The sequence below is a fragment of the Macaca thibetana genome, chromosome 14 (genome assembly GCF_024542745.1).
Source record: "Macaca thibetana thibetana isolate TM-01 chromosome 14, ASM2454274v1, whole genome shotgun sequence".
Lineage (NCBI taxonomy): Eukaryota > Metazoa > Chordata > Mammalia > Primates > Cercopithecidae > Macaca > Macaca thibetana.
The window spans coordinates 111,486,103-111,509,024 of NC_065591.1; the positions used below are offsets into that span (position 1 = coordinate 111,486,103).

The 22,922-nt window shown below is 52.0% G+C and overlaps 1 long non-coding RNA gene across 1 annotated transcript; it reads right to left on the reverse strand.

The window, feature by feature from the left end:
- Nucleotides 1-13,375: 13,375 nt before the first annotated feature.
- Nucleotides 13,376-20,012, reverse strand: LOC126936591 (uncharacterized). Its single transcript, XR_007719445.1, has 3 exons — nucleotides 19,848-20,012; nucleotides 13,869-13,929; nucleotides 13,376-13,716 (listed from the first exon to the last, which is right to left on the reverse strand). It is a non-coding gene; the product is annotated as an uncharacterized LOC126936591 (long non-coding RNA).
- Between the last annotated feature and the right edge of the window lie 2,910 nt (nucleotides 20,013-22,922).

A 22,922-nucleotide genomic window follows, 5' to 3' on the forward strand; every position in this document is an offset into this window, starting at 1 on the left:
CAGAGCTGTGCTTCAGGAGATGAATCTGGCAACAACGTGGGTAGGATGGACAGATGATGATTGGTCAGTGAAGGAGGAGGGGACTGAGGAGAGAGGGTTGTCATGGAAGCCAAGTGAGAAGAGGATTTAATAGAGGAGGAGGAGGAGGTTGCTAACAGTATCTGATGCCGCAGAAAGCAGGTGGGGATCAGAAGGGGACTTTGGAAGCAGTGGCAAAACCACCAGTGACCTTTGAGAGAGTGATGTTGGTGACCAGGCAGGGGCTGAACCCAGATCAAAGTGGGAGGAGGAGCAACTGGAAGGTGAAAAATCAGAGGCAGCAGGTGTCCTCTCTGCTTTTGAGAAGTTTGGTGGTGGATGGAATGAGCAAGGTAGATGAGAAGCTTGGAGAGGCTTAGCAAGACAGACCAAGAGGCTTATTTTCTCTTTTTTCATCAAAAGCTACTGAGCATTTTGTAGTCAGAAGGAAAAGAGCTAGTGGACAGTGAGGGAGTGGAGAAGCAAGTGTAAGAAGTGAAGTAGGTTGTCGTTTATGGAGCAAGCCCTGGGTTGGGGGGCACTGAGGGTGGGAAGGGGTCAGCCTTGGAAAGGAGAAGACCCATCTTTCTCTGAGCCTGGAGGGAAGGTGAAGAGAATAGTGAAGGTAGAAGTTTTGGTGGGGAGTAGTGAAGGTGGAAGTTTATAATAAGGTCATTACAGTACAGTGGGAGCTGAAGTTATCTGCAGAGAGAGGTTGGAAGCTGGCTTCAGATTTCACAATTGAGAAAGCCAAAGGGCGTGTTAAGGGGAGTATGACTACGAAGCTTCCAAAATCTACAGGGAGAAAGGAGCAAGCATCATCTATGTGTCTTCATAGGGAAAAGTCAGGACCAATAGTCATATTTTTGGAGGAGGTAGATTTCAGTTTGGTCTAGGCAAGACTGTTGAGGGATCTTAGTTGATTGACAATGGATTGACCTCCCAGTCACTTTTCAGACTCGGGCTGCAAGCCCATTCATCAGGCATGCTGTGCATGGGCTTCTTGCCCTGGCATGAAGCATGGATGCAGTGAGTCCACGCTCCCTCCTGGCCCTGAGACTTGATAACTGCAGGAATGACAGCCCACTTGAAGAACAGGCCGTTGGGCTCACCTTTCTCACTGACCTCAGGGCTGGAGGCATGAGGGGGCAACTAGACAAAAGATCAGCCCTGGGGAAGGTGCCATCCCTAGGAAACTCTCCTCTGAGCCCTCCCTTGACTTCCACAGGTTCTTTCAGAGAGGCAGCTGTTGGGCTTGGAAAAGGCCCAAAGTCAATACAATAATGACTTCCCCTCCCAGCCATGTCCCAGGCCCCTCTGTGTCATTCAGAAATTGGCTAATAAAGTTCACTTTGATGTGAGAGGAGCCCCATTAAGAATTCCCTAAGATTCCCTGATCCCCTGAAATCTGTCAATAGGAGAAGATATATTGGAGTGGTATGCTGGATGGGGGTCACCCCCTTTTGTGTCCCCAGTGCTCACCCTGGTGTCAGTTGAGGCTGAGGGCAAGGGGAGAGGAAAGGAAGAGGAATCCCATGAAGAAAGTATAGCTAAAGCCTTAGCCAACCCCAAAGAGGACCCACCTGACATGGCTACCCTCTTGCCCTAATCTGAGGCCAACCTCACCTCAGGCAGTGCTCCCAGGGTGGATGGGAAGCCACAGCACCTAATTACTCTGATCATCACGCTGGTGGCTGTGGTGATTATGATGGTGCCTCTGTATCCCACAGCGCTTAGCAACATTTAATTACTGTTATTCCTACGGAGATCACTGCAGAGCCTTGGCTGCCATTGCTCTTGGGGATGGAGCAACTACACACAGCTGCACCCACTCCCCAGTCCAACGATCCACTGTGTTGAAGTGCTGCCAAGACGGTTAGCAGACACCAGCCTCTCCCTTGTGGGCCATGGTGTCCCAGTGATCTGCATGGCATTTGGGGCTGAGCTCTGAGCAGTGGTAGGAAGGCCCCAGTTCCATCTGGAACCATCCAACTCTCCAGAAAGAAGGGAAATTGGTCTATGCCCTGTGTCTGGTCAGAAGGCCCTCAATATACTCCTGTGAATCACGACATCCCAAATCCTAAAGAATTCTGGATGTGAGTAGAGGCAGCATTCCTGATAAGGGATGGGAGCACTAAAAACTCAACAGTGATACTGAGAAGAGGGTTTCATCCAGGGTCCGCATAGACCAGAGAGCTTAGGTCATGAAGATGGGAAGGGACGGAGTGGAGCTTCTGTGTGGAGCATACCTTATGTAGAAAGACAAAAGGGAAAAGGGCTTTGAGAAAGGAAGATACTCAACCTCCCACCCACACTGTCCTCCCTTTGATGATGCTCTTATATCCAGGGATGGGTGTTATAGTCAGGATAATTATCAGGGTGGACTACTTGTCTAGAGGAACCAGATTTTTCTTGCAAGTTATGTGGAAACCAAGAAATAGAAGGTATTGTTAGGGAAGAGCAGAGTTCCTGGATCAGCCCAAGCCCGGCAAAAAAAGCTCATGGTGGATGCCTGCCTGGGAGTGGGGACGTGAGGCTGGGGCTGTGGAGCTGTGGGTCTTGACTCTTTGGGTCTCAGACCTTTTCGGGATCCGATGAGCGCTGTGTCTCTCCCTGAAAACTGCACATACGCACATGGACAGTGTTTGCATGGCAACCTGCTGAAGCCCAGCTGGGGCCTTGAGTTAGGAATCCCTGCTGAAGAAGAAGTGCTTTGGGAAGGAGGCAGTCCTGAGCCCAGACTCCCTGTGATCTGGGCTAATGACTGATGCTAATGACATGGAGAATCCCAAATGAGGAAAATCCAACCCAGACTTCTATAATGTGAAGTGAAAAGAACAAGTATTATCCATAGATTGCATTATAATTCTGTAAAAATACACACTTACAAAGAGAAAATGTGAAGGCGACATGGAGAAATGAAAATAATTTGTGGGTAAAGAGTTTTTATCTTATTTAAAATTTACTTAAATATCATTATGAGGCTACTTTAATAATAGATTTAATTTTTTTTCTATGTTATGTAAAGTGCTTTTCCTGAAGAAATGAGCTTTCGAATTATATTTGATTTAGGTTAATATTAATGCCCTGTATGTCCTGAGTACATGTTTCTAGAAAGAGGTGATCCAGGAGGCTGCCAAGTGGCCTGCAGGTGACATCCAGAGGGTAGAAAATGCCCATGCAGGTAACTGAATTCTGAGGAACATGAGACCACATGCTGCCCAGGAGGCAACCAAGGGAGAGGATGCTGGAGTTAGGTTTGAGTCCTGGACCTGCCATTTACTAACCATGAAACCTGGAGTTTACCTGGGGCCAAAGAGGGGGTGTTTCCCAGGACACGGGACTTTCAGTGCTAAAACTGGGAAGGTCCTGGGCAAAGTGGGACAAGTTGGTCACCCTGTTAATGAGCTATTAATACCTCTCTGAGCCTCAGTCTCCTCACTTGTAAGATGACACTGGCGACTCCCAGGATCTTTGTAAAAGCATTGTGTATGCCATCTTCACACCTGTTGGGGATGATGGTTATCACTGGTGGGGTGGGATGGAGGAGGGGAGTGGGGAAAGGGGTGTTTCTCCCCAGACTTGAGATCTGAGAGACCAAGAGCCTGTCTGGATGGATACCATGATTTGTATATGGAGAGCTTAAGACAACTGGTCTCTCACAACTGGCTTTTAACAATAATTCATTCAAGAAATATGTATGGGCCACCTACAATCAGATCTGTGCCACGCATTTGGATATTCTGTGAACGGCTGCAACACGCTGCCTTCCTTCCTGGGACCCAAGTCTAATGGGGGAGGCAAGGATCCATAAGGAAGTGGACAGCAGGGAAAGCTAGGGACTTTGGGAATGTCAGGTGGGCAGGGACCCTTCCCTAGTCTAGGGGTCAGGAAGGGTCAGGACGTGTTCCTGCAGAGATGAGTAGAGCCCCCTTGAGGGGTGAGGACTGGCTGGCCAGGGATGTTATGTTGTAGAGAAATCGGGCACAGGAGAAGGCAGCAAGAAGGCCCAGAGGCTGGGTGCGCCGAAGGACTGAGAGTAGTTCGTTCAGTCTGGCTGGTGCGGTGCAAAAGGAGAGTGTGAGAGAGGGCCTGGGGAGTCACGTGCCCATGTCATGTGGGCTTTTGTGCTGCATTATGGAGTTTGGACTTTATCCTGAGGGTGGCAGGGAGCCGTGCATGGTAGGGCTGTAGCAGAGTGAGCGTGTTTTATACCTGGCCACTCAGCAGCCCCAACCTGTGTTGTGCTCAGATGGCATTCCTGGTCCAGGCACTGGTTTGCCTGTTAGGCCCAGGTCCTCTGGGCTCTGTCTGTCTTGCTATAAGGCTCTGAGCCTAGCCCATCTGTGGAATGCTTCTGCAGCTCCAAACCTGGTGTAGTCAATCTGGACATTCCCCTGGCAGGGGTCTGCTGCCTGGTACAGACTGTGACTCCAGAGAGCAGAGTGGCACTCCCTCCCAAACATGCTGCTGTCACCACAGTGTGTCTGTGTGGGTTTGATGGCTGCGTGGCAATGGCGCTCAGGGCATGCCGGGGGCTCACGCAACCCAGGCAGGTAACGATTAACAAACAATTATACTAATCGGCCTAGCAACAGGGAGGCCGGTGTGCCCCCCTATGCATGTGAATGCACACACATGCATGCGCACACACATTCAGATTCGCTGACATTTATGCCCATCCTTTCATTGAAACTCAGGTGAGCACATGGAGAGATTCCCTGCTACCTAGATTAGATGAATAGGCATTGCATTACTTTACATGCCATTACCTTCATGAGAGACATGCCCCTCCACCTCTGACACATGGATGTCACAAGTGCTCTATACACAGCCTCACATAGATGCCAGCACACCTATACTGGCCCAGACCCCTTCTCATGTCTTTACAAACACATTACAAGAGTTAAAAAGGAGCATCCATATCAAGTGTCTAGCACAATGCCTGGCACATAGGACTATTATATTCTATTTTAACATGCTATTATTATATTAAGACACTTTAATATGTGCACATATACTGACACACTCACAAGACACACACACATTGCCCCATACATTCTTTAAACCCAGGTGCACACACAAGAGCTCCACCTTTCCACAAACTGACACATACACTTCCGTGTACACAAACAAGCTCACTCACAAAGACATGCAGGTTGCCATAATGTGCTTTCCCATTTGCACCTACACACAATCACCACCACAATAATAATAATAGCAAAACCAAGGTGGATGATTGCTTCATATTTTTCAAAGGGTTTTCAGGCCTGTAATCTCATTTGATCCTCGCAGCAGCCCTGTGAGACGGGTGGGTGGAGCAGGCATTATTACTCCAGGTTTATGGTTGAAGCAACAGAAGCCAGAGGGTTGAAGTTCGCCATCTGGGAGGTGGCCTGAAACTCAGATCTGACTTCTCGGTAGTGAGCTTCCCATGCCTATTTGACAACTTCCAGCCCTTACTACAGAAAGCAGCAGCCAGGGCAGGGGCCTGCTAGATTCTTGATTCCTGGTCAAAACATTTCCCCGAGTCAACCCCAGCTGAGAAGTGGGAATTGGAGGCTGATAAAGGGAAACCGCCATCATTAGAAATCCCATAAAGTCTCATTTACAACTCCCTGTCAGATGAAAGGAGCAATTGACTGCGTTGGAGGGAAAAGCAAATACCGATTTCCTTTAGGACTGCCCAGCCTCAGACAGCTGGTCCTAGAAGGTCCTGAGGGTGGGGGGATCCTGTTCCATCAGGGCTGTCCTCAACTCTGTGCACTTTCTCTCCCCTCTGTCTAGGTCCATGTGTGGGTCCTTAAGCTCTAATTTGAGAAAAAGGGAGGAGAAAAAGACAAAGAAGGCTCTCCCCTTCCCTTGGATCCCCTTCTGCTCCCACATGCCTAGTGGGAGCCTCCCTCTTCTGCTTGAGCCTTTAGGACAGGTTCAGGACCCTGTCTCCTACCTGTCTGGCCAGACATGAGGAACAGGTTGCAAGCCCTCCACCACCTGACCTGCCAAGTCCATACAGGCCTTAGATCCAACAACTTAGAAAGGTAATGAGGGCAGCTTCCTTCGAAGGGCCATGTTCAGTGGGGAGGTGGCCTGATGATGAATGGAGAGGTGGAGTGATGGCCCCTTAATCTGCTTCTGATGCTGCTACTTCTTCACTCTGGTTTCATCATTATTGTGTGCCTTAGTTTCTCTATCTGCAAAATGGGAATAGTAACACCAAACTTACAGTGCTATTGTGAGGTGTGCAAAGTCCACGGCACAGTGCCTGGCACAATGCTGGGCCCCACAGGGTCAGGCCCTGTCGCCTGCCTGGGCAGCTTCTGGAGGAATGCCTCCACTGCCAGGGCTGGAGGGGTGGTGTGGCAAGAGATGCCTCCCCAGCCTCCTGGGTGTGCCAGCTCTGGCTGGGAGGGAGGGGCAGGGAAGGGACATCTGTTTGACACTCTTATCAGCATCCATTACCTGGTGTGTATTTTCCCAGGAGCTGATTACATTACAGCATGTGTTGATAAACATTTGGAGTCGGAGTACAGAGGAAACTGAGCAGAATGTTAAGCGGGTGGTGCTTGGGTCAGGAGATGCTGAGAAAGGGCTGGCTGTGATGAGCTGGGAGTGGTGACGAGGACCCCAATCTGGAGGCTTCTTCATTTGCCCAGCCCCTTTCTCTTTCTGATCTCCCTCCACCCTACTGCTCTGGCCCTAGCAGGGCATCCAGACATGGTCCCAGAGGCAGGCTGTTATAACAGAAGAGGTATGGGACTTGGGCCTGAGGCAGTTATAGGGTCCAGTTCCAGCTCTGTCATAAACTAGCTCTTGGCACTCTGGGCCAGTCTCTTACCTCCCTGGGCCTCAGTCTCCTCCTCTGTAAAGTAGGCTTAACATCCACTCCACAGAGTGGACCAAAGGTTAAAGAAGTAACCATGCACCATGCCCTGCACACAGAATTAAGTGCTTGGTCTCAAGGCTCTTTTCCTGTGGTCCCCAGTTTACCCCCGAAAAATGGTCACTCTTGCCTTGACTGTGCCTCAGATGTTGGACCGCTGCTCTTATTTCTATTTTGAACTAAGAGGAAGTGATTTGTGTTCTTCATAAGGCAAAGACCCCTACTTCCAACCCTAGTTAGGGCTGGAGCAGGCAACCCAGGGCGAGGGTTGACTCTTCCTCCCTTTTTCTATACCTGTGCATGTGCAAGACAGCTGTAGCTAGGGAATTATTTGTGTAGTTATCTGCCTGATTTCTTTCTCCCCCACTAGTCCATAAACTCCCCGAGGACAGGTCACAATTGAGTTTCCGAAGTCCAGCCCAGGGCCTGGCACTGGCGGGAATGAATGGCTCTCCCCCATCTGATTGGTCTGGCACAGAATGGTCAAGATAACCCATCTCAGGGTTCTGTGCTGTCGAATTCCACGGTTGTTTCTGAACTTAGTGCACTGGATATACCTCTTGCTTGGCCTTTGGCATGATTCACTTTTCCTGTGGGGTATCTCTCTAGTCTCTCTGAGGTTTGGGCATTTAGACCTTCAAGAGAAGGATGTGCACCTGTCCCTCTGTCCGACTGTCCAATTTAATGGTCATGGACAAATGCACGAATTAATGAGACTGCGGGAATGCTGCTTCCACTTCCTCTCCTCCTCCCCAGCTCGCCTCCAGGTGCCCTCGGAGTCCGGGACCCTGCGGGGCCTCCTGGAGGCGGGTCGGGCACGGCGCCACCTAGCGGTCGCGGGCCGGGGAGAGCGCGTCCCGGTGCTTTCCGGTGTGGGACCTGCGACCGCCCCATAGCGCAGAGTCCGGGAGGCTGTACCCACCGCCTCTGTCGGCCCCATTCTCTAGGTCCACAGAGGGTGGAGATCCTCGGGGGAGTGTACTCTTACTGGGGTACTGGGAGCCCTGCCCCACGGCTGTCAGCTTGGGTCGGGAGCGCCGGGTGCCCAGGAGGCGGCCTCCCACCCCTCCCCCGCACACGTCGTTCCAGTCCCTCCTCCACAAAGAGGCCATTGATTGGGAAGAGCGGCCGGGTTGTGGTAGGAAGGCTGGGGGGACACGCGCGCGCACACACACACGCACACACAGAGGCACACACACAGGCGCACACACCCAGAGGCACAAACACACATATACAGAGGCACGCACACACACACAGAGGCACACACACGCACACATAGAGGCGCACACAGGCGCGCACACACACAGAGGCACACACACAGAGGCACACACAGGTACACACAGAGGCACAAGCACACATATACAGAGGCACACACAGGCACACCCCGCCTCCTGCAGCGCCTGTCACTCCGCAGGGCCCGGGGGTGGGTGAGCAGGGGTGCGAGGGGGCGTAGGGCTGTGCGCGCCAGCGTGGGGGAAAGCCCCGCCTCCCGGATGTCGTCTCTTCGCCCCCTCCTGGCTCTCGTCTCCTCCCTAACCCCTCGCCCCACCCTCTGCCTGATTTTTGCCAGTGGACCATCGGCCTTTGGATGAATCCGCAGCAAAAGGCTCATTCGGGGCGGGCCCGCCTCCCCATCCCCCTAGTGTGCGGTCTCCTCTCCCCAGCAAAGATGTTCGGTGGCACTTACGGCCCCTTTTTAATATCAGGCGAAGCCAATATTGTTAGGAAGGAAGAACTGCTGTGGCAGCTGCTGCAAAGACAAATCAGATGCAGTAATGCATCGCGGGCTGAGGGAGGGTCTGAGTGTGCGGCCGCGCGAGCTTATCAGCGCGGAATGGCTAATGGGGGCGCGGCTCCCAGCGGAAGGAGGGCTGGAGACTGTGCGCGGTGCGGCGAGGAGAGGAGAAGGCCAGGGCAGGAGAGTTTAGGCAGTAAGGATTTCCGCAATCTCTCTTCTTATCCTACCCCTAAAGGAAGCTGCTTGGACCTGAAGGTGGAGCTGAATTTGAGCCTTTGCTGGAGGTGGGGTGCCCGGCCCCTCTACAAATGCCTGCTTGATTCCCTCCGTGATGGGCAAAGGCCTTCCCTCCCACAACACCTGAATTCTGGGCACCCTGATCTTTGGAGGCCAGGACTTTCCCAGGTTCCCTATCAGTCCACCCACATCAGAAGTAGAACGAACACCCTACTATCTAACCCGTTCCTGCCTCCTGCCCCCAGCCCTGCCTCATAACTGGGCTGTGGTGGTTGGGGTGTGGCTGGCAGTTGGTACCCGTTAAAAGAGAGCTAGGAGTGATAAATACTTGGTACCACCCTCAAAGCTTCCGCTCACCACCTGGATGCCTGTGTGCACACAGGAATTGGCTGGGGGCTAGGGAGAGCATAGGTGGGGGTGCTGGCTTGCTTGGTTTATAACACTTCTTCTTGCTCCTCAATGCCAGGGCAGAGAGTGTGCCCCTGTACGTGTGTCCTCATTTGCGGGCAAGGCTGTGCCCACGCAGGTGCCTGGAGATGTGGGTTTACTCACACATTCCCAGGCTCTCAGGAAGGAATTTTGCAAGAGGCCTTCCGCCTCCTTCCTCACCTGTTCTGCCATATCCATGTCAAATGCTCATCTGGATTCTGCTTGATCACCTCCAGTGACTGGAAGCTCACTTCTTCTCCAGGCAGCCCATCTCTGCTGACTGTTAGAATACTGAGCTGGAAACTGTGCCAGCAACCTGGACAATTCCCCACCCCCATCCCAAATGCATGAAAAAGGGGCCAGGACGAGATGCCAAAAACACAGCACCCTGAGATAGTTACAGCTTGTGCTTACAGAATACCTCCTTAACCAGGCACTGTACTAAGTATTGCACGTATATTCACTCTCATAATCTTCATGAAACTCTATGAGGTCATGTTTGTTGTTATCTCCATTGTGTTGAAAAGAAAACTGAGGCACAGAGAAGTTAAGGCACTTGCCTGAAGTCCCACAGCGAGGAGGTGGTAACGCCTGATATACAGTCAGGAAGCCTGGCTCTGCCTGAGTTTAATCACCACATTATATTGCAGGCACTGCCCAGAGAGAGAGAGATGGAGACAGAGAGAAAAAACACAGAGAGAAGTAAGAATGCACAGGCGTGTGTGTGTATCTTCACCACCGTTTCTGGGAAGCAGAGCTCAGTGGTGTTAGAGGCAATGGGGAAGATTGGATATGAAATTAAGACATCAGGAATTGCCTTTCTTCTTCCTCCTCCCCACCTTTTCCTTCCCCTCCCACCCCCTTTCTTCTTCATCACTGTTGCCCTCACCTTCACCTGAATGAAAAGCCATCTTCTCAGCACTAGTGTGTTCAGGGGTTCCTTGCAAGCTGGAAACTCCATCTGGGTGCTTCCAGGCCAAGACAGATATATTGGCCTAGACAGACATAGGGGCCATACTCACAATGAAGTAGCATGAGATTAATGTGGTTGGTAGATGGGAAATAAATAGGGACGATCTGTATTTACGTTCCACACCAGCCAAGGGTTAGGTGGTACACGGTTCAGAAAGTTTTATGTTCAATTTTATGTCTAGACAGTGCTTGAGATGAGGTTATCACTTCTCTTCTAATTAGTGCAAGAAGGCTTCCCCAGGCGCTGCTTTCACAGCTTCTGCTCTCTTGGGTTTGCCATTTGTTCCCAAGAGTGAAATGTAGGTGGAGTGGGGAGACAGAATGAGCACTGGATTGGGAGTCATGACACCTGGATCTTCGACCTTGACTGTGCCACCAGCTTGCCTTGTTACCATGGATAAATTAGTCCACTCTCCTGGGTCTCCATGGCTGGGCTGTCTATCAAGGCCCTTCAATCGGTGTACTCCCTGCGTCTGTCAAACTGGGTTACTGTGTGCAGGTGGCTAGGTTGTGCACTGTGCAAGGACACCTGGCCAAGAAGGAGTTGGGGGCTGAAATCCAGCCTATGCTCTTCTCATCAGGCCTGCATCCACCTGGAGAAAGAGGCACTTTTTCTAATTTGCACAAAGTTATCACAGGGACTAGCAGTGGCCCTGTGATTAGAGTTGGAGTTGAGGGGAGATGGGAAGGGGAGTTTCTTTAGCAGAAAGTGAGATTGTGAGTTCGGAGGTGGAGGATAAAGGCTATGGAAGCAGGATCAGGGAGAAGTGCTGTGGTCCATGAACGTGGAGGTGGGGCAGAGAGCAGTGGGAATGCATCAAGGGAGGTTGGTGGGGAGAAGGGCGGGTCCATGGTGACAGTGGGCCCTTTGGCTGCATTCAAGGTACCCCTGGGAGTGGTGGTTCTCCTGCTCCCCAGCCTTGCTCACTCCTGTGGTCTCTTTAGAGTGGCTCTCTCTGCCAAGTTCCCCTCTTGGGGGAAATGGCAAGGGGTTGGGTTTTCTCCAGGGCCCTCTGTGAGAGGCTGCAGGCTCTGTAGTGGTTGTTCCCTTACTACTGTGGGCCTACTAGAGAGGCATGGAGGCTGCCCTCAGGGAACTTGCTGTCGAAGGGAGCTCTTGTGCACAGGTCTAATGCCAGTGGCCCTTGTCTCCTGGGTATTGCAGACAGTCTGGTTTCTGTGTTGGACTCAGTCTTGTCTGAGGTAAAGGCTCTTACCCTAGGACTAAGGACTATGAGGAGTCACCAAATTGGACCTCACTGGGCCTTCAGAGGTAGAAGATCTGTTGGGGACAGAGTTCTGAGGCCCCCCCCGTAGCCAGGGAGGATGTGGGGGTCACTGAGGAGGAAAACTCGAGACGAAAGGCTTCTGCAAGGATGAAGGGGAGGTGGGCAGGCTGGGGGTTCTGTGGGGGCAAAGCCTCCCTTTCACTTGGTTGGGGGGTGACAGAGTGAGGGGACCGTGGGAGTGGGCATTGGGAGGGGCTTGCTCTGTGAGGGGGTCCCACAACCCATCAAGGACTGAGCCTCTGGAGACCGTTTTGTCTGCCTGGTCCCACTGCCAGCCCACCGCTCTTCAGAAGCAGCCCTTCCCATTCTCTTGGATCCTCTGAGGAATCCCACGTTCCTTCTGTTTGACTCAAAGTCCTTCCTACTGTAGGCCTTGCCCATCCCCCCATAGCCCAGCAGGTACGATGTTTGGATGGCAAACCATTTAAATGGCCACGCCTGCCCCAGCCACTCCGTCTCCTTGGCAGCCCCAGTTGTGTGAGGATAGGATAGGGTGCAATTAAGCCCCGGGGCTGTCCTCTCTGCACTGACAGCTATAGGAATGTCATCATGCCTGTGCCAGGCACTCCCACCCCTTTCTTCCAGGGTGCCCACACTCCTGTTCTTTAGAAGAAAGGGACGGAGTCTGATCATCTGTCTGATGCCCACGTAGTGGCTGTGCTGAGTGACGTGTTGTTTTGAGGATGTCCCTGCCCCCGGTCTTGCCTTTGGTCTCCAGTACCCAGTGAAGCAAGCTGTGGGCTCTGAGGAGTTCACACCAGAGAGAAACTGCCCTGGAGTGGAGCAACTGAATGTCCTCTCCCCTGTGTGACCGCAGTGCTATAATAATAATAACAGAGAGCTGGCATTTCTTGAGCTCTTACTGTGTGCCAGAGACACAGCTCTAAGTGCTTACACATAGGTATTCGTTTTCTGTGGCTGCTGTAACAAATTATCACAAACTTTATACATTGAACTTATGGCATAAAGCAACACAAATGTATTATCGTGTAGCTCTGTGGTAGGTTAGGAGTCTGACACAAGTCTCACTGGGCTAATAATCCAGAACGTGAGGCCAGGCGCGGTGGCTCACGCCTGTAATCCCAGCACTTTGGGAGGCCAAGGCAAGTGGATCACAAGGTCAGGAGTTCGAGACCAGCCTGGCCAACATCGTGAAACCCCATCTCTACTAAAAATACAAAAAAATTAGCCGGGCGTGGTGGCGGGCACCTGTAATTCCAGCTACTTGGGAGACTGAGGCAGGAGAATCGCTTGAATGCAGGAGGAGGAGGTTGCAGTGAGCCAAGATCGTGCCATTGCACTCCAGCCTGGGCTACAAGAGTGAAACTCCATCTCAAAAACAAAAACAAACAAACAAACAAAAATCCAGATGTTGGAAGGGCTGTGTTCCTTTCAGGAGGCTCCAGGGGTGATTTCACTTCCTTGCCTTTTCTAGTTTCTGGAGGCCACCATCTTCCTTGGTTTGTGGCTCCCCTCCCCACTCCATTTTCAAAGCCAGCAAATGGTGCATCTCTTTCTCAGATGCTGCTTCTGTTATCGCCTGTCTCTCTAACCCAGCCAGGATGGGGTCTTTGCTTTAAGGACTCATGTGATTAGGTCGGGGATACCTAGAGCATCCAGGATCCTCTCTGCATATCAAGGGCCATTCTCTAAGCACATCCACAAAGTCCCTTAGCCACTCAGGGCAACGTATTCACAGGTCCTGGGGATTAGGGTGCTGACAGCTTTGAGGTCCATTATTTTGCCTATCACAACATACTTGAACTTTTTCACACAAAGATGGATGTAAGGTGGGTAGTGTTATTACCCCCATTTTAAAGATAAACACACCGAGGCACAGAGAAGCTAAGTAACTTGCCCAAGTTTACTTTGACAGTCACGTATTCAGGATTCAAATAGGGGCAGCCTGACTCCACAGTTGTACCTCAGTCACTGTCACAAGGAGATATCCAAGTTTCACGTGGTATAAGGCCGAGTCCCCTGTAGGTCAGCAGTGCAGTGGAGGATCATTGTATTTATTGAGCACCTACTATGTGCCAGGCCCTAGGAGGGGCTCCCAGAGGTACATGACAGAGCTCCAACCTGAGCCCAGGTCCCAAGTGCATCATCTCTCCTCATCCTATTGTTGTGTGAAAGGCCGCGGGACCCTCCTGTAAAGGTGAAACGGGAAAGGATGGAGCTCCAGTGGGGGCTTGTGGCCCAGGGTTCTGGATTGGGCCCAGGTAGAGGAGGAGAAAGGTGGGTGCCCTATACCTTGCAGGACCTGGCTGGGCCACACCGGAGCCTGCAGGGGCTGACTCACCAGGCTGACTGTGCCTGCCCATCCATCACAATGGGGAATGAGCCCTCCGTGAGCCTGAGACCTGCAAATCATAGAAATTAAGAGCAATTAGAGAGGGAAGCAGCAGCCCCTGGCAGCACTTCCGGCCACAGAGGCAGCTTGGCAACTTTATGGGATGTTTCCTCCCATTTTGTGGTCCAGCTGGGAGACAGAAACAAGCCAGCTCAGCACAAGGCCCCCTCAAGGTGCTTCAGTGCAACTTGAAGGTGGGACCTACAGCCCCTCCACAACCAGCCGTCTGCCCTGCCTTCCCATCCTGGGGCCTTTTCCCAGCCTCGCCCTGAGGGTTCCTTTCTGTCTGTGCACTCGCTCTGTCCTCTACACTAGACCTCTGGAGAGCTGTGTCTGGGGACCTGCAGGAGGGAGAGAAACAGCCAGGGTCACCTTGATGGGTTGTGGCAGGTGCTGCCTCCACTCCCGTGTTCTCTCCCTCCGCTCTACCTTGCCTAGCCCAGCTGGAGGGGTCTTTCCACTTCCCGGCCAGGGGCAGCTCTTGAACAAACCTTCTTCTTATTACCCCTCCCTGCTAGGGAAGAGGTGGCTAAGCTCATAGAAAGCATGCAGGCCAAAGCGGCGGAGACCCCCATGGGTTTCAGGTGGCGGTGCCAGGATGGTGCCATTGGTTAAAAGACAAAAGCCAGAGGAATTCTCTAGTTTCCCAAGTACTTTGCTGCCTTGAATCCTTACCCCTTGCCCGTGTCCTTCACCCCACGCCCTTTCCTGAGCTGTGGTGAGAAGGACAGAGAAGGGCCTGGGAGAGGGACTGGCTCTGAGAAGGGCAGAGGTGTCTCTGGAGTTGGGGTGGGGGAGGGGGAGTGGTATCTGGGACAAGGGAGAGTCGTGGTCTGCACCCTTCTCTGGGTGGAAGCTATGATATTGCAAGGGTGCCCTTTGCCCCGCTCTGGGGCCCGGTATTTTAGGATAGGCCCACTGTGCCGGATCAAGGTCCCCTGGAGAGAGAGACCCGAGTGGAGTGGAGGGGCTTCTCTGCTGCTCTCCACCACCCTTCCTGAGGCCTCTGAGCTGGCCATGAGCCAACCCTTCTCCTTCGCCTCATCCGCCACTGTAGGTGGGGCAGCCTTGGACTCTCAGCCAGACCTGAGTCTGCTGCAGAGGGCTGTCTCCTGATGGGGGCAACAGGGCTGGGTGAAGGGAGACGGAGTGGGACAAGGCTGTGCCCGTGCCCTCACTAGTGTGGGCAAACTGAAGGGGGAGGGGTTGGCAGACTCCAAGGGCAACCTAGACCCCTGTATCCTTGGAGATGGATGGTCAGTGAGGCAGCGCGTGGAGCAGCAGGCGCCACCGGGGGTGCAGGGTTGCTCCACCACAGGCTCAAGTCCGTCCTGTCCTCCCCTTGGGCCTCTGACTGAGGGCTGCTAAGGCCGTTCCCAGTGCCACCATTCTCTGACTCTCCTCATGGTGACTCTGCCTCACGTCTCATCTAACTGGCCTTGGGTAGGTGGCTTAGCCTCTCCGTGCCTCAGTTTCCTCAACTGTAAAATGAGAATAACAATAGCACCTACCTCATAGGGTTATTATGAGGATGAAATGATTTAAATATATAAAGTTTACAGACTGATATCTGTCACGTAGAAAGTACTGTAGAAGGATTAGCTATTATTATAGTCACTCATGTTATTTCAAAGACCACAATCAAGCAGACGTGGGTTGGAGTCCTAGCTGTTCCACTTAAAAGCTCTGTGACCTTGGGAAAGTGACTTATCCTTTCTGAGTCTGTTTTTTCACCTGTAAAATAGGTGTAGTAATAATCACAACACTGCATGAAGTTGTGGTGATAGAATGAGACACCTGGAAACATTTGCTGAACGAACTGTAAGGCACCTTGGACAATCCATTGCTTCATCTTCCTGGCTGGGGTTCAGATTGAGCACAGTCTCTACAGGAGGTAGTGGGACTCCTGAGGGGGAGCTGGGATCTTCAGGGTGGCCAGATTGTGCCAGGAAATCCCACAGGGACAGTGCCTGCTCTTGATTGGATAACGTGAGGACTTGGAGCAGGAATCCTGGTTCTGTTCCCAGGCCACCTTGGGACCCAGAGGTGGGGCAGTGGCAGGTGGCAGATAGCATGTAGGAGTGTTGGTGTTGCCTGGGCTTCTCACACTGAGGGTGTGAGCAGACACATGCTGTGGCCAGGCCTGTGAAGGGCACAGGCTGGGCTTTGTCCCCACTGGGTGCCTGCTGATGCTGATGGCACCCTCAGGATAGTCAGACCTGGCAGGGACATGCATCACCCCCAAGAGCTCCTCCCTGACCTGCAAATCTCAGTTAGTGCCCTACAGGTCCTCAGGGCTCTGCATCCTGGTCTTTGTAGCTCTCGTCACGGTTTGTTATTTTTACACGATTAGTGAACGTTTGTCTCTCCCACAAAAATGTAAGCTCCATGAGAGCAGAGGCTGCATCTGGATGGTTCCTTATGGGATCTGGAGCCTGGAATTGACCCTGACATACGTGCTCAATACTTTCTTGATGACCGAGTATATGACAATAGCAGCTAGCACTTGCTTAGTTTTTGTTACATGTCAGCCATTGTTCTGAGCACTTGACATACACATATAAACCTCACAATACCCCTATGAGGTAGCTATTGATATTGTCGCTATTTTACAGATGAGGAAACTGAGCTACACAGAGGTTAAGTAAATTGCCCAAGGTAATACAGCCATCAGTTGGTGGAGCTGGGATTTAAGCCAGGCAGTTTGGCTCCAGAGTCCATGCTTTTAGCCATTGTGCTCTACTGCCTCCTTAGAGGAATGAAGGAACGAATAAAACACTTTATTTATTTATTTATTTATTTTGAGATGGAGTCTCGCTCTGTCACCCAGGCTGGAGTGCAGTGGGTGATCTCGGCTTACTGCAATTTTCACCTCCCGAGTTTAAGTGATCTTTCTGCCTCAGCCTCCTGAGTAGCTGGGATTACAGGTGCGTACCACCACACCTGGCTAATTTTTGTATTTTTAGTAGAGCCAGGGTTTCACCATGTTTGCCAGGCTGGTCTTGAACTCCTGACCTCAAGTGATCTACCCTCCTCAGCCTCCCAAAGTGCTGGGATTACAGGCGTGAGCCACCGCACCTGGCCCACATTATATATTTATCATGTATGCTGCTTTCGACAAATGAGTTTTGGGGAGGGAGCGAATGGTGTAGCTCCTCTGCATTAGACCACATGGTGCTGATGAGCAGGACACCCCTGGCTCCTGATCGTCTAAACAGGGAAAGGAAGCCCATGAAGAGCCCTTTGGAGAAAGTCTCCTTCCCATTCCCGTCTCCTCCCAGTCAGGTGCTGAGCAGTATGGGGTGACTGTGCACTCAGATATGTCTAATCTGGGGCTGGTTGTTGGCTCCCTCTTTTCGGAATTAAGGAAGTGCAAGGAGACGGGGCATGGGCACACCATCCCCTGAATTCCCTTCCTGACCTCTGCCTCCTGTGTCCCTGGAGGTGCTGCTGATAGGGCAGGGGCTTCTTTGTCACTGCAGGAGAAGACTGAGGAGGTGAGTCTACTCATCTGGTCCCTGGTTCCTGTCATATCGGTCCCCAGCAGTGCCTGCTTCCCTCTCTGCATCCCCCTCCACATTTCTCTTCCTAGCTGCTTGGTTCCTGGACCTTCAGGATTTCAAGAAGATGCTGCTACCTGGGAAGCCCCTGGGAATTTTTAACAGAAACTTACCCTCTTGGAGCATGACTTAAAGAGACCACAAAGGGAAGTACCTACTTTGTGGTTGGCACAATGCCAGGGGCTTCACATTTGTTAACTCATTAGCTCATTTGATCCTCACAAGAACCCTATTCTTCTTCTTCATTAACAGAAAAAAATGGGGGCTTGAGAAGGCCTAAGCAAGTTGCTCAAGGTCGTGTGGTATAAGAGGCAGAGATGAACCCTGATGTCAGGATTGTAGGACCCAAGGTCTGTACTGGATCCACTGCTTGGAGACAGAAACAGGTGAGGTGGGGGTGGGGGGCTAGGGTTGGAGCTGTACCAACTGGGATGCCATCCATTCTCCCCAAAGCAGAGATCATTGTCCCAGGGCTGGGACTGTCATATTCCGGTGACATTAACCCCTGGGGAGGAAGAAGGAAACTCCCTAGCAGAGGGGTAGGGTGGCAAGTGTGGGAGGCAAAGGCAGGAGAGGACCTGGGTAGTGGCTGGGGGTAGGGGGACTGTTAGAAAAGATCCCAAGGAAGGGACAGTGAGGAAGCCTTGTCCCAGAAGTGTAGGAACATGCTTCTGGGGGTGTCCAGTCCTGTGGGCTGTTGACTGCAGGGTGCCCATGGTCTTCTCACTCTCCAGATCACTGGGGCATGCACCCACACTGCACACATGCACAGACATGCTCCATCATCCTCTGTCATAGCCTGCCATCACAGACAAAAACAGGCCTGCACTGGGCTCACTCTGACAGCCCTTCACTTCCTGGTGCTCCCCTTGGCTCTTCTGTTCCCAGCCCTATCCACATCCGGCCTGTCTCTGTCTCTCTCTCTCTCTCATTCTGTGTGTGTGTGTGTGTGTGTGTGTGTGTGTGTGTGCGCGCGCCCGCATGTGTCTTCTTCCTAAGCCTCCATAATTTTCTGCTGTCTGTTGGTCTCTCTTAGGTTTGCACAAACACAGGTACCCGATCTGATAATCACTCTGTTGTGTGTCACACACAGGCACCCAGGCATACATGGGCACACACAACCCTCAGTCTGTCCCTCCCTCTGCTCCTTAGCTGCTTGTCTTCTGGTCTTTCACTCCAATCCATGTACAGCTCTGGGGCCTGGAGAACCCCACTTATCTTTAAAGGGTCTGTGCTATTTCTTCTTTTGTTTCTCTCCCCACTGCCCAGTGCCCTCTGCCTGCCTGTGAGCTCTGACTGTTGAGGGGGCTCTAGCAGGCCTGCTACTGACCTCTCAGTCTGTGTAACCTTTTGGGTCCCCTTCCCAGCCTCCATGCAGGCTCTCCCAGCTGGGTACGGAGCTGTGCAGGCCCCCTCCTGGAAGTGGCAGCCGTGGGAGCAGCTGGCCAGGGAATGGCTATGTGGGTGGGGACAAGCAGGGCTGGAAAGGAGTTTGTTTGCCTTGGATTCTTTTCTGTGAAAATTTTTGTCCATTTGCCATGATCCATTGATTTCAGCTGATGTCATCCTGGTACATGGGAGAGACTTTGACATCCATCTAGATCAGGGGCCAGAGCCTGGACTCGGGAGTCAGAAACCTTGGTTCTTGCTCCAGAGGAACCTCAGTTTCTTCATCAGATATATCAGTTTGGAATTAAAGGTCTTTAGTTTAATTCTAAAATTCTGAGCATCTAGGAGACTTCTACTTTAGAGTCTAGCTGCACCCTGATCATCCCAATTAAAATCTCCCTCTCTGTGACTTATTTGTTTATACAGACAACATATGTGCAGACATGCAGACACACACATGCACATGCAAATGCGGCTTTAGCTACTCTGGGTTTTCCAGGAACTTCCTCAACTCAGGTGGGACGTAGCCTCCTTGTGTGTGCTGCAGTGTGTGCTCACTCCACTTCACTCCACGGCACATCGCTGGGTTGAAATGTACCTACTGATGACAGTGACCTAGGACAATGACCCACCTCTCCATCTGTCCCCACACCCCCTCCCCTAAGATTAAAGACCCAAATCCTGAGTCTTGCTCTTGCTGCTCCCCCCTTGGCTGTGAGAAAGAAAAGGGAAGTAGGAACAGCCCAGGAGGGGTGTGGAGTGATCACGGGACCCTGGAATGTCAGGGCTCGAAGGGACCACCTGACTTCTAGCCTAGCCAACAGGTTTCCAAACATTTCACTTCATGTGTGGAACCTCGGCTCTGACCACGCTTACCTGCACATGCAAACAAACACAACTGATTAAAGCCAAAATGCGTGTGTTAAGGTGGGTGGGAGCTTGGCACAGCACGCTCACCCCCATGAACACTTCTACATACCCGTGAGTAAGCAAGCATCCTGCAGCCCTTTCTAACTCTGACAAATACGGCTTAAAATCCGGCCAGCCAGCCCACTGGTTCCTGGTGTAGTCCCCGAGACCAGAAGCATCAGCATCACCTGACGACATCTTCAAAATGCAGATTCTTAGGTTCTGCGGAGTCAGTAATCTGGGGGTAGGCCCAGTGACTCATGTTCAACAGGCTCTCTGGGTGACTCTGACGCACATCCCAGTTTGAGAACTGCTGGTCTAGTACAACCCCCTTGCCTTACAGATGAGGAGTTGAAGCCCAGAGAGAGGTGTGCCTTATCCAAGGTCACAGAAAGTACGTCACTGTCAGGTTATGACTCTGGGCCAGACTGCCTATCTGTGGATGTCTGTGTGGTGAAGCCGTGGATTTTTTCACTTGTCCTTCCCCTTGGCTGGCGTAAATACTCAGGGATCAGGGATCCAGAAGCCAGAAGGTAAGAGAGCCTGGGAAATGCACAAAATAGGGCAGGGAACAGCAGGCAGTGGATCTGGGAGCCACAGCAGATGATCAGCCTTTCACTCCCTCACTCATTCATTACATTTCTGGAGCACCCAGGTGCTGGGGAGAAAATGACAAGAATTCTGGGTCCCATCCTCACCAAGCTTAAAGCCTAGCACTGCCCATCCCTTTGGCCAGGGGCACCTGCTCACTTCATCTGGGGGTAAGGGGGAAACCTTTTGCCTCAGGGAGGCTACACTGAGTGGTGACCAGAGAGGGGCCCCTGGGCCTGGACACAGGGGGAGGGATGTGGAGAAAAGCCAGGTTGAGGGCAGAGACCCAGGGTGTGGTTGGTCATCACTTGTGTGTTATGTCTGGGAGGTCTTCTTGGAAGAGGCAGATTCCAGGAGAAGACACAACTTGGGAAGCAGAGGTGTGTTTGAGCACAGGCCAGCATGAGGGAGGAGGGAGCTTCACGTAGAGGAGCAGCCTTCAGAGGTCCCCGGCCTGAGGTGAGACTGGTGTGAGGCAGGGTGAGCAGGAATGGAGGCACCCAGCTCGCTGGCCCTGCTACCAGTTCCCCAGAAGCCTGGGGACTTCTGCGAATTAGGGAGCGTTTAACATCTCCCGCTGATTATCCGTTGCCTGCTACGGTTGAGTGGGGAGAGGGGAGAGGGGAGATTGGAGCCCGGCAGCTTTGAAAGGCAATGCTGCTCCTTGACAAAGCCGGCCTGGGAAGGTTTCAAAGACAACTTCTGAGCAGCCCGCACGTTTTATGTTCACTAGATCCTCGCTTCCCAGGCTCCAAAGACAAACAGTGGGATTTAAGGGGTTTCTTCTCTTTTTGGAGACATTGTGTTCCGAGCTGAGCTTTCAGCTGAGGAGGAGGCAGAGCCAGCTGGGCTCCTTGCTCCACCACATCCACAGCCTAAGCAGAGCCCAGCTCCATCTTCTCTGTACACTGGGAGCTTCCCAGGGGCCCCCAGAAGCTTTGCAGCAGCCCTTGCCCCCAGGCTAGGTGACAGGGTGCCCCTGGCCAACAGGGGTGGGCAGTGAGGGGTACGGTCCAGGCACTGCTGGCCTTAAGCTTGGTGAGGACAGGACCCAGAATTCTTGTTTGTCATCATGTTCCCAGCACCTGGGTGCTCAACAAATGTTGACCGAACAAATGAGGAAGTGAAAGGATGAATGAGTGGGTCGATCACTTGCCGGTGGCTCCAGATCTGTCTCCTGTTCCCTGGCCTGTCTGGTGTTGCTGGGAGCTGCATTTCCCAGGCTTCCTTACCTTCTGGCTTTTACATTGGTTCAGCCAATCAGAGGAGGCACTGGAAGAAGGTGGATCGTGGGAGGAGGGGAAAAGCCAGGATATTTCTTCCCTCTGTCTGTTTCAGGCCATGTCCCTGCGGTTATCTGTGTCTCCTCTGGCTTCTACTGATCAGCCCTGTCCTGCACCGCTCAGCTCCCTGTGGGGGGCCTGCAGTGGCTCCAGTTTCTGTCTGATGACCTCAGCATCGAGGCTCCTAGAGACATTGCCTCCTTCCACCCCCAGGAAGGGGACAACTCCCTGCTGTTGCTAATCTGGGTTGCTCTACCTCTTCTGTCACCTGTACAACCAAATCCCTTGTTTAAATCCCTCTGCTTGAAGGGCCTAGGGTGGTTTCTGTTTTCCCAGTGGACTCGGTGGAATGAAGAGTGAACATACTGCTTGCTCCCTTCAGAAAGAAGATTGTGTATGAGCAGCCTGGCCTGAGTGGGTTTGATCTGCCTGGGCCTGTGAATCTTATAGATGTGTGCAGCCTTGCCCTGGACAGGACACCCCATTCCGCTGCCAGGGCACATGCCTCTGCATGTGAGTGCTGCTCTAGCCCTGGGGACATTGCCCACCTATGCCAGTATTGTTCATTTCCTCTGAGCTTGGCTCTACTGCGTGATGCAAAAATATAAGACGTGGCCCGCCTCACACCCATTAGGATGGCTACTAGCAAAAAACCCCAAAATGACAAGTGTTGGTGAGGATGTAGAGAACTTGGAACCCCTGTGCGCTGTTGGTAGGGATGTGAAATGGTGCAGCTGCTGTGGAGAACAGTATGGCAGTTCCTCAAAAAATTAAACATAGAATCACCATGTGACCCAGCAATTTCACTTCTGGGCATATGCCCAGAAGAACTGAAAGCAGGGTCTTGAAGAGATATTTGTATACCCATGTTCGTAGCAGCATTATTCACAATAGTTAAAACACAGAAGCAACCCAGATGTCCATCAACAGATGAATGGGTAAGCAACATGTGGTCCCTACTACAATAGAATAGTCAGCCTTAAAAAGGAAGAAAATTCTGACTCACAACATAAATGAACCTTAGGACAGTATACCAAGCAAAAGCAGCCAGTCACAAAAGAACAAACACGGTATGATTCCACTTATATGAGGCAGCTAGAGTAGTGGAAATCATAGAGACAGAAAGTAGCGTAGTGGTTGCCCGGAGCTGGGAGGAGAGAGAATGGGGAATGATCATTGAATGGGTATAGAATTTCAGTTTTAAAAGATGAAAAGAGTTATGGAGCTGGAGAGTAATGATGGTTGCACATTATGTATTTAGTACACTTAAT